Source organism: Amblyomma mixtum, chromosome 8 (assembly GCF_055824585.1).
Source record: "Amblyomma mixtum isolate Tamu chromosome 8, ASM5582458v1, whole genome shotgun sequence".
Taxonomy (NCBI): Eukaryota; Metazoa; Arthropoda; class Arachnida; order Ixodida; family Ixodidae; genus Amblyomma; species Amblyomma mixtum.
Genome location: NC_143019.1, coordinates 145265954 through 145280635, shown reverse-complemented (window position 1 = coordinate 145280635; position 14682 = coordinate 145265954). Strand labels below are relative to the sequence as shown.

At 47.7% G+C, this 14682-nt stretch overlaps 1 pseudogene; it reads right to left on the bottom strand.

The window, feature by feature from the left end:
• Nucleotides 1-10319: 10319 nt before the first annotated feature.
• LOC149334700 (uncharacterized) lies at nt 10320-11900 on the bottom strand (annotated as a pseudogene).
• Nucleotides 11901-14682: the final 2782 nt, after the last annotated feature.

Sequence of the window (14682 nt, the reverse complement as noted above, 5' to 3'; positions counted from 1 at the left end):
AGGTGGCTGAAAGAGGTCGTAATGTACAACGTCGTGGTGATAAAGCTTGTTGTAGTGATAGCGGATCTAATTTGGCACTGTTTTTTAAAGATGTAACACTGGTGTACGGGGAACAGTCTGAAAAAATGAAGTGAACAGCACGGCTATGCAGGGATTCAATGTTATGTATGATGTAATCCTGGCTCGGGTCCCAGATTGCACATGGATATTCAATTTTAGGCCTGATTAAGGTGGTGTATGCGAGCTTTTTTAAGTGTGAGGGTGCTTGCCTTACTCTGTGCTTCATGATTCCGAGTGAGCGATTAGCGGTTGCAAGAGTAACGTAGATGTGATGATGCTATGTTAGATCCCTTTGAAAATTAATTCCTAAGTATTTGTATGTGGTAGCAAGCTCGACAGTATTGTTATCTATAAGGTATGAGGCTAGAATGCGGGAAGAGAAACGTGTAAATGGGATCCACTTAGTTTCGGTATGATTTACGGTCTTTCGCCAGTCAGAACACCACATATTAATCGCGTTTAGGTCTGATTGCAGCGCTTGTTGGTCAGTTTCCGTAGTAATTTTACGGTAAATAACACAGCCATCGGCAAATAGTCTTACTCGGGACGGGATGCAGTTAGGCACATCATTAATGTATATTAGAAAAAGCAATGGACCAAGCACGCTCCCTTGTGGAACGCCGGACGTGACTGGAATAAAAGATGAATTGCAGTGGTGTATATCTGTGAACTGTGTTTATATTTGTGAACAAAAAATCTTTTAACCATAAAATGACTTGTGCGTCAATGTTAAGATGTTTTAGTTTCTCTAGTAGCCTGTGGTGAGGAACGCGGTCAAAAGCTTTAGATATATCCAGGAATATGGCATCCACCTTCTTGCCGACGTCAATACAGGATAGCAAGTCATTAGTAAATCCCGCTAACTGCCCATCTCAAGAATATCCCTTGCGAAAGCCGTGCTGGTATTTGAAGATTATGTTATGCTCTTCTAGGTATGTTATGATTTGCGAATGTATGATATGCTCCAGTAGTTTGCAGACGCTTCTAGTTACTGAAATGGGTCGGTAGTTAAGAGGAGATGTGCGATCGCAGCTTTCAAAATTGGTATGACCTTGGCTGTGCGCCAGTAATTTAGGATCCGGCCGGATGAAAATGACTGTGAAAACAGTGCGCATAAGATCCCATAAATGCTTTGTGATGTGCTTTTTACCCACTGGTTGTTGAAGCCAGCGTGGCCAGATGCAGACGACACTTTGCGATTATTAAGTAGTGACATGATACCGGACTCGCCGATAGCAATCTGCTGCATGATGTTATCTGAAAGTGTACTTGTGTTTTGGCATGAAGAGACGTCCTCGCGGGTGAATACAGACGAAAAAGCGTTGTTTAGTATCAGTGCGCAGTCTGACTCGGGAACAGTGGCGCCTGTGTGATCAGTTAGCGTAACTTCAGGATGACTACTGGGGTTTATTACTTGCCAAAATGTTCGTGGGTTGTTAGTCAGCATAGATGATAGGTCATGGTTAAAAAAGTGTCGACGAGAGGATTTAAGGAAAGCCTGATATTCTTTGTCGCACTGTTTGTATTTAAGCCACGATGATGTGTGATTGCTCTTGTAGGCTTGCCTGTATAATCGCTTTTTTGTTGTTTAAGCGTCGAAGCTGGTTGTTGAACCATGGTTCAGAACTGCTACTCTTAATTATTATGGTGGGCATATATTTATCAACAAGGGCGGAGAACATATTTTTGAACGAAATCCAGTTTTGTTCAACTGTACGGGACGAGAAGCTAGGAAGAAACACGTCAGCAAAGAGAGATAGTTCAGCATTCATTCGATCAAAGTTAGCTTTGCTATAGGATTTCTTTTCTTATTAGTCCCCTTCCTACCTCTCTCTGAACAAACAATGTTTCCAATAAAGATGTCATGATCTGAGAGCCAACCAAGATAGCTGATGTTGGTGCAAATGTCATTAATATTAGTAAGGATGAGATCAAGTATACAGGAGCATTTGACAGTGCGCCGTGTGGGTTGCATGATGAGTTGAAATAATGAAGAATCTAAACATGACTGAAGAAATGCGTTAGATTCTCTTTCGCTCGCCGCGGCAGATAGTGTTGCCCAATCAGTATGGGGGTAATTATTCGTTAAAGACATGAGAGCGCAAAACGGGGACACGGACGAGGAAGGGAACAGGACGAGCGCTGCACTTTCAACAGGATTTATTCAGGGAAGAATGTTTAAATAGCCTTTGCTCTTATCCATGCTCTTGATCGCAGACAATCGCCTCTCACAGATACGCATCAAGAAACAGCATTTCACTGTGGCGAAGAACAACTGACGTGTCACTAATACAACTATCACCTCGCTTCTTGAACGTGTCCCCGTTTTGCGCTCTCATGTCTTTAACGAATATGCACCAACAAGCCCAGTTTCAAGTACTTCTTGGGGGTAATTAGTCACCAAATATTAATAAAGCAAAATTCGGAAACCGGTTGCACAGTTCACTCAGAATGCGAGAAAATTCTTCAGTGAAAACGCTGTCCGAATCAATCAGGCTGCCGATAAAGAACACCAATAAGTATGTCTGTAGCACTGCATTTTAGCAAAGCCCATACACATTCAAGAGACGTAGTAACTGTAATGGGTACACAGTATAGATCTTTTTTTATTGCGAGCAGAACACCTCCGCCCCTCCGATTCGCCCTGACGCAGCGAAATATATTGAACCTTTCTTGAGTAAAAAAAGATTTGTCGTCAGAAACGTTGTCCGTAAGCCACGTTTCCGTGAGCGCGATTAATGATGCAGAACATGAGTCGATGAGCAAGGAAATAGGGATGGCTTTCGAGAGGATACTTATGATATTTGTAGAAAGGAAGCATACCATTGACACCATTCTGTTGCAGTCTGAGCTTGACAAGGTATGTGCGTGGTGTGACAAATGGAAGATGACTCTCAACACCAGTAAATGTTACTCATGCAGTTCACAAATAAAAAAAGAAGATATGGGGCAACTATAATCTAAATCAATCTGTTGTACAGACAAAGGACAGAGTAAAGTATCTCGTTATCACATTTACAGCGAAGTTGGATTGGACCGCACACGTCGACGCGATAACTGTCAAAGCTTCCCGCGTTCTCAACCTTTTTAAAAGAAACTTTAAACATACAACTCCACGCCTAAAAGAAACACTGTACGTTACGAATGTCAGGCCAATTCTCGAATATGGATGTGTATGTTGGGACCCATTCATAAATATTTTAAAAGACAAGCTAGAACGAGTTCAGAAGCGGGCAGCAAGGTTCGTAACTGGGAATCATAATTTTAAGGTTAGAAGTTCTGAACTTCGGGAAGCTCTTGGTTGGAAGTTATTATCCCACCGAAGAAAAGTTTTTAGAATAAAGTTTTTGTACGACATTTACAATAGTAAAACATGAATTAATAAAAGCCTCTCTTTAAGGCAACCTCACTACGTTTCGAGTAGAAGGGACAATACCATGAAATACCATTCCTGTCACTTCCTCGTTTCGCCTTCGGGCTTCTTCTTTCGCGCTGTTTTCACCAATGTCACCATGAAAATTAGAGGGTATAACTGCCGGATTAATACATTTAAATATTCATTTTTTTCCAACACAATAAGTGGCTGGAACCTACTGCCTAATGAAGTTTTTGAGAGCGAGAATTTCCAGGCCGCAATTGACCATGCAAAAATTACGAGGAACTTTAGCGGCTAAAGTTGTGAAAGGCGAAAGCCTGAGAGCTACGTTCTACTACGCGATTGTTCACTGCACATTTTGTTGGTGCATTAATTAACTGGCAATTAATGACGCTTAAGCTTCGCCTTTAGGAGTGGAACTCGACAGCGTGTTGTAGCACTGCCACGGAGTCCAAGGAACGCCGCCACCCGTTCGGCGCGATGCGTTGCCCTTTGAACGCAACGCTTTTTGAGGAAAGGAAATGGGACTGTAATTCTCTGTCATCTCGGTGGACACCTGAGCCGCACCGTACAGGAAGGGAGGAAGTGTGAGTGAAAGAAGAGGGGCCGTAATGAAGAAAATGAAAATTGTATTTGAGGAAACGAAATTACGCATTAACTGCCTCACATATCTCAGTAGACACTAGTCGAAAATTGTATTTAAGGAAAGGAAGTTGCCCAGCAACTGTCTCACATATCTCGGTGGACACCCGTCAAAATTCGCGCGCGGTGACGTCACGACAATTTGGGCCAATCTGAAACGCAGACAAATACGCCTTGCTCGTTGGTAAATTGGTTTTTGAGGAAAGGAAATGTATCTGTCCCTCATATCTCGGTGGACACCTAAACCTCGCCGTAAGGGAAAGGGGGAAGAAGGGAGTGAACGAAGACACCGTATTCACTAGACGCACCTTTGTTCATTCAATACCATCAAGCTGGCATGGCGAAGTGGTAGCGTGCTCGACTCGCACTCCGGAGACCGGGGTTTGATTCCCAAGCTCGGCTAATTTCTTACTCGGTTTTATTTATCTGGTCTGACTAGAAATGTTAATTCGACTAATTGGTTGAGTAAGCAATTAACTAAACTCAGTCAAACTTTCTTGGAGCATCACTATACGATCCCTTTAATTGGTTGCTTGGTTAGTAGCCAAAGTACAATTGGCCCCGTTTGAAATTCGCGCACTGTGACGTCACGACCGTTTCGACCAATTGAAAAGCGTGACATTTCTGTCGACAGCTCCTGCTTACAACGATGAGGCATTAAAGGCTTCCGCCTTAATAATCTGATTATGCTGTTGTCAGTGTTGGTTCTGCGTGTCGGGTGCAATCAGAATGCTTTTATCTTTTTGGAAGTTCTTAACATTTTTCTGTAACTTTTGTTTCTGTTTTGTTCTCTTGTGCTGTATTGAATTTTACTGTTAATGTACTTACGCCCCCCCCCCCCCCTACAATAATGCCTCTCAAGGCGCTGTAGGTACCTTGAATAAATAAATAAAATAAATAAATAACACATTATCACGACTATGCTTCTCAGTGGCGGCAAGGAAGAGTTACTGGAATGTGGTAAGGCAGGTAGTTGATAAGCTTAGTCATCGGTACTTCCCGGGGTTCGAGCTTTTTACTTGTGGCGCATCATTTCCTGGGGTTTCTAGACGCACTGCGCAGTTGTCCGTGTCCCAGACGTAAACACTATCGTTTATAAACAGGTTCTTGAAGACAAGGCGGGGACTGTCACTCTCTTTTATTGATTTCAAAAACTGCCAAAGTTTACGACGCTTATCGCGCACAGCCATCGAGAAGTCGCGTGCTATTCTGAATTCGGTCTCCTTAAGCTTGCGGCCGTTGCTTAACATAGTGTCGATTTCTTTTTCACTGTAGAATTTCGCTATGATTGGTAGATTTTTCTCATTTGAATAGCGACGAAGACGGTGATTCCTTGAAGTAGACTAGACTGAAACACCTTGTTTATTTTGACAGAATTCACGAACGAGAGCCTCGGTGTCTTCCCACGTTTCTGAACAGTCGGTATCTTTAACACCAAAGAAAAATGAATTCGACCTTCTCGAACGGTTTTCCAGGTCACCAATTTTCTCTTGGAGTTTGCGAACATCGCTGGTGCTGGTTTATAGGGGCAGCTTACAAGGCACAGGCACAAGCTTGGTTTCCAGTTCATCGACTTTAGTTAGCGTATCTAAGTCACTTTTAAGGGTGGTATGCATTTCTCAAACCTTTTTAATAGATACGGGAACTCTAGCATTATTTGTCTCTGGACGCTGGATTGAAGTGCACACTGAGTCAAGCTTTTCCTCTTGCGCCTTCGTCATCGGACCAGGGTTCCACTTAATGTCACCAGCTAACCGCAAAAGGCGACGCAAGTACAATGCTGATGAACCAAAACGCTTGCAAAAATCGGGTGGCCACGACACCGCAACAAGACAGACATTGTCGTCGCGAAAAGCGTAGGCGTCGAGATAAGTAACCTGTACAAATGCGAATAGTGAGAACAACAACCCTGCTGCGGTGGCGTGGCCCGACGTGTCGAAGATGGCGCCCTTTTCACTGCACGGATCAGCGACAGCGTTCCAGGTTGCCAAACGAAGGGTGCTTCCGTGTTCAGAAGTGGCGGTGAAGGTTGCAGCCGGCTCGAAGATAGGAAGCATTGATCCATTCCAGGCGCGGCTGTCATCGTTGTTGCATCAGCACACCATCCGTCCATTGTCAGGGAAAGCCCAGTCGATGAAGCTGGCGTCAGCAAACCAAGCGCAGTCACGAGCACCTGTACAAATTCGAATGGTGAGAACAACAACCCTGCTGCGGTGGCGTGGCCCGACGTGTCGAAGATGTTGGTGCCCTTTTTACTGCACAGATCAGCGACAGCGCTCCAGGTTGCCAAACGAAGGGTGCTTCCGTGTTCAGAAGTGGCGGTGAAGGTTGCAGCCGGCTCGAAGATAGGAAGCATTGATCCATTCAATGTAGAAGAACTTCTTGCTGGGCGAGTTGGTGCATAGCTTTCTTGGGATGGCGTTGCGGACACGAACAAACGTACACAGGAAGAGGCAGAAGACAGAAAGAGCGCAAACTATCAACTAGATTTATTGCTTTCGCAACAGAATATATATGCAGCATACACACGTGCAAAACAGAATAGGGAGAGGGAAAGAAAGGACAGGGGGGAAGGGGATATCAATTCAGGCCTGCACAGGTCAGCGAAAGCTACGGATAAAATTCCTTTCCCTATCATATAAGGTGACCGAGGTATCGCTAATACAATCTCCGCCTTTTTCCCTGATGTGGAAAGCTTCTAAAAGTTCGCGGGCTATTTTGCTTTTGCTCTTGCCCAGAATCTTGATGTAATTGAGCATCGGCTCACAACCAGAGCATGAAATGCAATGGGCAGGCAAGTTTGCCCCGTCTCTTTTTCTTACAGATAGAGCATGCTCCCCTGCGCGCTCATTTATGCAGCGTCCAGTTTGGCCGACATACACGCGTCCACACTTGAGCGGGATTTGATACACCACGCCCGTGGCACATTTGACATATTGTTCTGCATGTTTTATTGTACATGCGCTCCGTGGGGCTCCTTCCTCGGCGATCCTGGGGCATAACCCAGCAAGCTTTTTTGGAGCGGAAAAAACCACCGGAACACCATGCCTGTTTGCCACTTTTTTTGCACAAAGTCGCCCACAATTTAAAAAAAGTGGCAAACAGGCATGGTGTTCCGGTGGTTTTTTCCGCTCCAAAAAAGCTTGCTGGGTTATGCCCCAGGATCGCCGAGGAAGGAGCCCCACGGAGCGCATGTACAATAAAACATGCAGAACAATATGTCAAATGTGCCACGGGCGTGGTGTATCAAATCCCGCTCAAGTGTGGACGCGTGTATGTCGGCCAAACTGGACGCTGCATAAATGAGCGCGCAGGGGAGCATGCTCTATCTGTAAGAAAAAGAGACGGGGCGAACTTGCCTGCCCATTGCATTTCATGCTCTGGTTGTGAGTAGAGATGTGAAGGCCTGAAAAAAACACTGCAATTTTGCAAAAAAAACAGTTTTTTTCGTTTTTTTTTCAGACGACAAAAAATGGAAAGAAACATCGAAAATTTCACAATGCAATTTCAAGGTTCTATGATTTCTTGCTTTCAGTTCAAGGTTTTTGTTTTTGCTTTGAAAACCATAAGTTTGCATCGTTGAACGATTGGAGAGCAGTCGTCATCGCCGGTACCAGGTAGTGCTTTTAAAACTCAAGGCTGAAGTAGAACAAAATGACTGCAAATTCTACAGCGCGACACACATGACATAAATAACATAGGCTGCTGTGCACGTAAGCGGTTCTAGCCAAATACAAGCCTAGCTTCTTGATTTCCAACGTAGCAGAGTACAGGACATCCGCAGGAATTTGATTCAGGACAGGGGTCTGGGACTCAGCAAAGCACGTGGCCCCATCTACCTGGTGGCAAGGCCTTTGTACCAACCAGCCGCTAACTCATCTGGCTTGCCGACTGCTGCAGATACCATAATCAACCGCCAGCTGCGAACGAAACTGGTCACGTTTAGGAAACGTCCATACAAGGATTCGCAACAGGCTTTCAGGGGATCGCGTTCGAAAGCTCATGTATGTGCAGTCGAACCTAACTGTGGACACAACTTAATCCATGCTCCTGCGCGTAGTGCCGCATCCAGCGGCAGTGACTCTGAATCCGATATGGAGTGACTTATAGATCAGTTTTCATGTTCCCTTTGTCGGTGCAATGGAACAAGAAGTTCGTTCCACAAATACAATATTTATATCTCCATATTCGCCTGGAGTGCAAATCATTATTTATCTTCTTGGTGCAATAGAACAAGAAGTTCGTTTCAGAATATGACATCTATAACTGCATGTTCGACTGAACTTCGGAGCATTATTATTGATCGTTGTGCTGTTGCAAATAAATGTGTTTTTAATACGTTTTGCAAAATTTCCAATTTTTCATGAAAAAAACCCTGAAAAGAATGGTTTTTTTCATGCCATTCAAAATTTCTTGAAATTTTGCATCTCTAGTTGTGAGCCGATGCTCAATTACATCAAGATTCTGGGCAAGAGCAAAAGCAAAATAGCCCGCGAACTTTTAGAAGCTTTCCACATCAGGGAAAAAGGCGGAGATTGTATTAGCGATTCCTCGGTCACCTTATATGATAGGGAAAGGAATTTTATCCGTAGCTTTCGCTGACCTATGCAGGCCTGACTTGATATCCCCTTCCCCCCTGTCCTTTCTTTCCCTCTCCCTATTCTGTTTTGCACGTGTGTATGCTGCATATATATTCTGTTGCGAAAGCAATAAATCTAGTTGATAGTTTCCGCTCTTTCTGTCTTCTGCCTCTTCCTGTGTACGTTTGTTCATGTGCGCAACGCCATCCCAAGAAAGATTGATCCATTCCAGGCGCGGCTGTCACCGTTGTTGCATCAGAACACCATCCGTCCAGTGTCAGGGAAAGCCCAGTCGATGAAGCTGGCGTCAGCAAACCAAGCGCAGTCACGAGCACCTGTACAAATTCGAATGGTGAGAACAAGAACCCTGCTGCGGTGGCGTGGCCCGACGTGTCGAAGATGTTGGCGCCCTTTTCAATGCACGGATCAGCGACAGCGTTCCAGGTTGCTAAACGAAGGTTGCTTCCGTGTTCAGAAGTGGCGGTGAAGGTTGCAACCGGCTCGAAGATAGGAAGCATTGATCCATTCCAGGCGCGGCTGTCATCGTTGTTGCATCAGAACACCATCCGTCCAGTGTCAGGGAAAGCCCAGTAGATGAATTTGGCGTCAGCAAACCAAGCGCAGTCACGAGCACCTGTACAAATTGGAATGGTGAGAACAACAACCCTGCTGCGGTGGCGTGCCCCAAAGTTGGATGTCGGCGGTAAACTGGGCAATGAACGAGAGCTGGTTCTGCTGGAACGGCGGGAGTTTGTCGCGGCGTTGAGAGAAGGCGTAGGTCAGAGGTTTATGGTCGGTGTAGATAGTGCCGTGCTGTGCTTCGAGAATGTGGCGAAAGTGTTGAACTGCTTCATATATCGCCAGAAGTTGTCTGTAGTATGCTGGCGAACTCGACAAGGCGGGGATCGTGGTTTCGTTTGTAGGAGTGGCCGCAGAAGGGGCCGTTTTCCGAGCTGACTGTTTCTTGGAGAAGAATTCCAAGGGATGCCAAGTGTTGTCTACGTGTTACATAAGGGCGGCGCCGACGGCGAAGTAAGAGGCGTCTGTGAAGAGCCCTCAGGGAGCGTCTGGCACGGGATGGGAGAGAAGCGTGGTGGTGCAGAAAGCATCTTTGCATTCTTTGAAAACTTGCGTTAAAGTCGGTGTCCACGTTAAGGGTTGGTTTCCTCGTAGACCAGCCAAGGCATCATAGAGGGGAGCCTGGTAGTCGGCTGCGGGTGGGAAGAAACGCCTGTAAAAGTTCAGCATGCCAAGGAAACGGCGAAGGTCTTTAGCGGTCGTGGGTTGGGGGTAATCTTGCAGATCTGAGATGCGTTGAGGCAAAGGTCGAGTTCCCTCTGATGAACTTCATGACCGAGGAATTTGACGACTGAAGCTCCGAGTGTGCATTGACGAGTAGACCGTGGTCATCGAGGCGTTGGAAAAGTATACAATGGTGCGTGTGGTGTTCGTTGGCATTGCGGGAAGCAACCAATACGTATGTCGTCAAGATAGACGAAAGAGAAGTGGAGGCCTCGGAGGACTTCGCAGATGAAACGTTGAAAGGTTTGTCGACCGTTCCTCAGTCCAAAGCTAATGAAGAGAAACTCAAACAGGCCGAAAAGGGTAATGATCGCGGTTTTCGGGACGTTGTTCGGATTGACGGGTACCTCTGTGTAGGCCTACAAGAAGTCTAGCACGGAGAAAACATGGCAGCCATAAATTCGATGGGCGAAGTCCTGTATGAGGTGAACAGGGTACCTGTCCGGAATGGTGCGGGCGTTGAGGGCACGGTAGTCTCCACAGGGCCGCCAGCCTTCGGTGTTCTTCAGGACAAGGTGAAGTGGCGAGACCCATGGGCCGTCGAAGTAGCGGGCGATTCCCTCACGGAGCATGGCTTCGAATTCTGCTTCGGCTATGCGCATGCGGTCCGGGGCAAGGCGACGGGCACTGCAGAAAGCTGTGGGGCCCAGGGTGGTGCGGATGTAGTGCACAGTGGTGTGCTGCACATCACAAGCAACCCACTAAGGCGCATCCAACAGTGAAAATCGGCGAGGATGGCATGCCATGGCGTAGGTTTTTAAGCTGGATGTGCAGGCGGAGTGAGCCGCAAGTCTTGATTGCGGAACGATTTGCCGCGCTGAGCTCGAAAGACGTACGAGGACGGGTACCTTGAAGGTGGGCTCGTGGGTAGCAGCAGATGTCGGAACCGCTGTCGACAAGGAACCGCTGCTTTGTAAATCGGTCGGTGACGAAGGTGCCACGGCCTCCAGGTTGGCAGCTCGTAGCCGTGTCTACGAGCTGCCTTGGGCGTTTCCCTGGTGTCTAGCGGAGCAGGATGGTCGACATTTTCGTGCTCTGTCCTCGAAGCGTCGATGGTAGTAGCACCGCTCGTCGCCACCAGGCTGCTGCGACGGGGTGGCGGTACGTTCACGGCTTTGCGGGTGGCGCGTCGGCAAGTGTTGATCCAGGCGCCATTGAAGGGAGCTGAGCTGTCGATTGATGTCGTCGATGCGGCGCACAAGCTCTGTGGCGCTCAGTGGTGCGGCGACAGTCTGGATGGCGGGCGACAACTGCAGCAGAGACCTCGATGACGCGGTCAGCGATCTCGGCAAGATGGTCGAGGGGTACTGTAAGCTGAGCCTGCAGAATTGCCTGCACATGCGGTGGAAGTAGGTGAAGCCAAAGTGCTCGCAGTAAGGAATCCTGGACTTCCATGTTGCCCGCGAGAGCACGCATGTGGCGGAGGAGCTGCGAAGGATTGCGTTCGGCAAGTTCTGCGGACTATAGTTGTCGCACCTTCTGGTCTGCCGAGAGTGACAGGCGGCGGATGAATTCAGTCCTGAGGTGTTCGTAAAGGCTGACCGTTGGTGGGTTGGCAAGGATATCCTGAACCTCGTTGGCGTAGCGGGCCTCGAGGCGGGCGACGATATGATCGTAGCGGGTCCGGTCTTACGTGACGTGTGCGAGGGAGAACTGGGCCTCGACTTGGGCAAACCATACCTCGGGCGAGTCGGCCCAAAACGGCGGCAGCTTGACAGCGACACGCGAGACGTCGTGTGGGGCAGCGTGCTGGATGCCGTCTGCCAGGATTTTGATGTCCTCGGTGGAGCCGGCGAGATGCTGCTGCATGGAAACACTGAGTTGGCCGTGTTGTTCCTGAAGCTGTTGCTCTTGTTCGTTCATGGCGGTGCATTATGGTCCGTTGTCCGGGTCCCCAGACATGCGGTATGTCGCTTCTGCTGAAGGACGGATCCCAACATAAAAACGTAACAACTGTTTATTCGATTAGCGGTGACGGCGGACGAACATACCAACGCTACGCTCGTCTCGGTAGAGGAACGAAAAAGCCACCCTTCCCAGCCCGGCAGCCTGCTTTTAAGGCGGAAGCCTTTAATACCTCATCGTTGTAAGCAGCAGTTGTGGACAGAAATGTCACGTTTTTCAATTGGTCGAAACGGTTGTGACGTCATAGTGCGGGAATTTCAAACGGGGCTGATTGTACTTTGGCTACTAACCGCGCAACCAATTAAAGGAATCGTATAGTGATACTCCAAGTAAGTGGGACTGAGGTTAGTTAATTGCTTACTTAACCAATTAGCCTAATTAACCTTTCTAGTCAGATCAGATAAATAAATAAAACCGAGTAGGAAATTGGCCGAGCTTGAGAATCTTACCCCGGTCTCCGGAGTGCGAGACGAGCACGTGTAGTGAATAATGAACAAAGGCGCGTATAGTGAATACGGTGTCTTCGTTCACTCCCATCTTCCTCTCTTCCCGTTACTGCGAGGTTTAGGTGTCCACCGAGATATGAGGGACATATACATTTCCGTTCCTCAAAAACCAGTTTACCGACGAGCAAGGCGTAGAACCGAACAGGCGATGGCGTTCTACGGACTCTCTGGCAGCCTTGCTAGACGCTGTCGCGTTCCGCTCTTAGAGGCGAAGCTTAACATCTTAACCTCACATCAGTGACACAAGCAGCAACACTGCGCTTTAGGCTTTCGGCTCACCGCACTTTAGGTCAACAAAGTGCACCCCTGAATTTTTGTAGCCACCGTCGGCGACGCATGCCTCGGGTGGCGCAGCGTTGGCAGTGTTTTATCGGTAACGCACTCCAGCGTGTAGCCGTGTTACGCTGGGCAGGATGATAACAAGGCGGAGGGTGCGCGGAAATATGCGCATGGTGTGCCGCCACCTCTTCATTTATGCTGACTTTATTTTTATTTTTTATTTTTGTTTTATTTGCGATTTTGGTTTTGCTTTTATTTCTGGATCTTTTCACTTTTCCGACGTACTTTTATATTTCCTTTAATCCATTTGTTACTGATTTAATTTTTAATATTATCATTTCTATTTTGCGCTCCGCCGCCTCCCAAGGTCGTTTTGCACGACCTTGCTGACATGACCATACAGACTTATACTATAGCTCCATGCGTCGACAGAGGCGTTAAAGTGTTGCTGTGTCACCAGCTGTCCGTACAACCGTCGTTGGAAATCGACGATGCGCTGTCCATCTCACCCGCTGCTCCCCGCGCATGCGCAACGCGACACGCTGCGCGGCGCCTCGTTGCTTCCTTGTGTGCAGGCATCAGATGCCACGGCGGCGTCTACTTTGAACTTAAGCGGTGATCGTTGCCAGATCGCAGTCTACGCAGAGTTCTTTCCGCTTCTCCGCACCTCAGCGCTAGCATTTATTTTGTTTTCATGTGGATTTATTTGCGAAGAGCAGGCACTCTGACGCTCTCTACCACCGCACGCTGCGCGCTGGCGGCTTAAGGAAATAAATAATCTGTGCTCTTTGAGTACGCGCTAGTGCGAACACATGAGTCGCACATTCCTTCGCTCCCGCAGTTCGATGGAGGGCGAAATTTACTTAAGTGCTGGCTGATGATTCGTGTAGAATTTCCATGTGCTTTGGCTGTCGAAGACATTCGGAAAAATGAAGCTAGGCGCCTCGTGCAAGCGCGGATGGAGACGGCGCTGATTGTGCCGCAAGCAACGCGCCGTGCTTGCATTTCTTTTCATTGGGATGCGATATCTACGAGCAGTGTTTGCAGAATCGGACAGCTTCAAAGCTCTTCGCGGTGCTGGCTGTATCTTTATAAGCTTCAGAAACTGCCAGGACAGCAGCTTGGGCATGTTGGTTATTCATTTGTGACGGAACAGCGCAAAACAACTTGTCCCGGTCTCTTGTCCCGGTGTTTTGTGCTGTTCCGTCACAAATTCAGAAACTGATTCGACAACGCAAGCACAATCTCTTTGTTAATGAAGAGAGAAAAAATTGCTGAGGCTCAGCCTGGCTAAGCCTGGGGAATGCGAAGCATATTAGTGGCTAGGCTTGGTAATACATGGCTTTCCTTGGTTGAATACTTGGTAATTTTAATACAACCACTACAAGCCTTCGTCGTGGGGAAAGACAACGGCATGGCTACAGCGGAACGCCGACTAACCCCGAGACGCGCGTTGGGTGAGCGCCTGGATTGCCACGGAAGCCTGCGTTCAAAGGGCAAGGCATCGCGCCGAACGGGTGGTTGCGTTCCTCCCTTCCTTTACGGTGCGGTTCGGGTGCCCACCGAGATGGCAGAGAATTACTGCGCCATTTTCTTTCCTCAAGAAACCTTGGGTTCAAATGGCAAGGCATCGCGCTGAACGGGTGGTGGCGTTCCTCCCTACCTGTACGGTGGGTTCGGGTGTCCTCCGAGATGACATTAGGCCCGTAAACATTTCATGCTTACTGTACTCTCGGTTACGGGTGGTGGTGGTGTGACATTTTTATTCGAACATACGGGAGAGGCAGAGATTTTTGTCCTGATCGTTTGGAAGTCAATAAACTTCTCTTTATAGTATGAGACACAAGGACATTCAAGTGGTTGTATTAGAAACAACGCTCTTCCAGCCGGTGCTCTCGTTCTTCGGAGGATTCCATGGCGCGCCTTTGTCGTCTATAGGCATTCCGACGCTCCAAACGAGTCGACATACTACTACACTCACTACCGTCCACACTGATTAAAGCACAGTTTAACTCTTGCACCAGAGTCGATA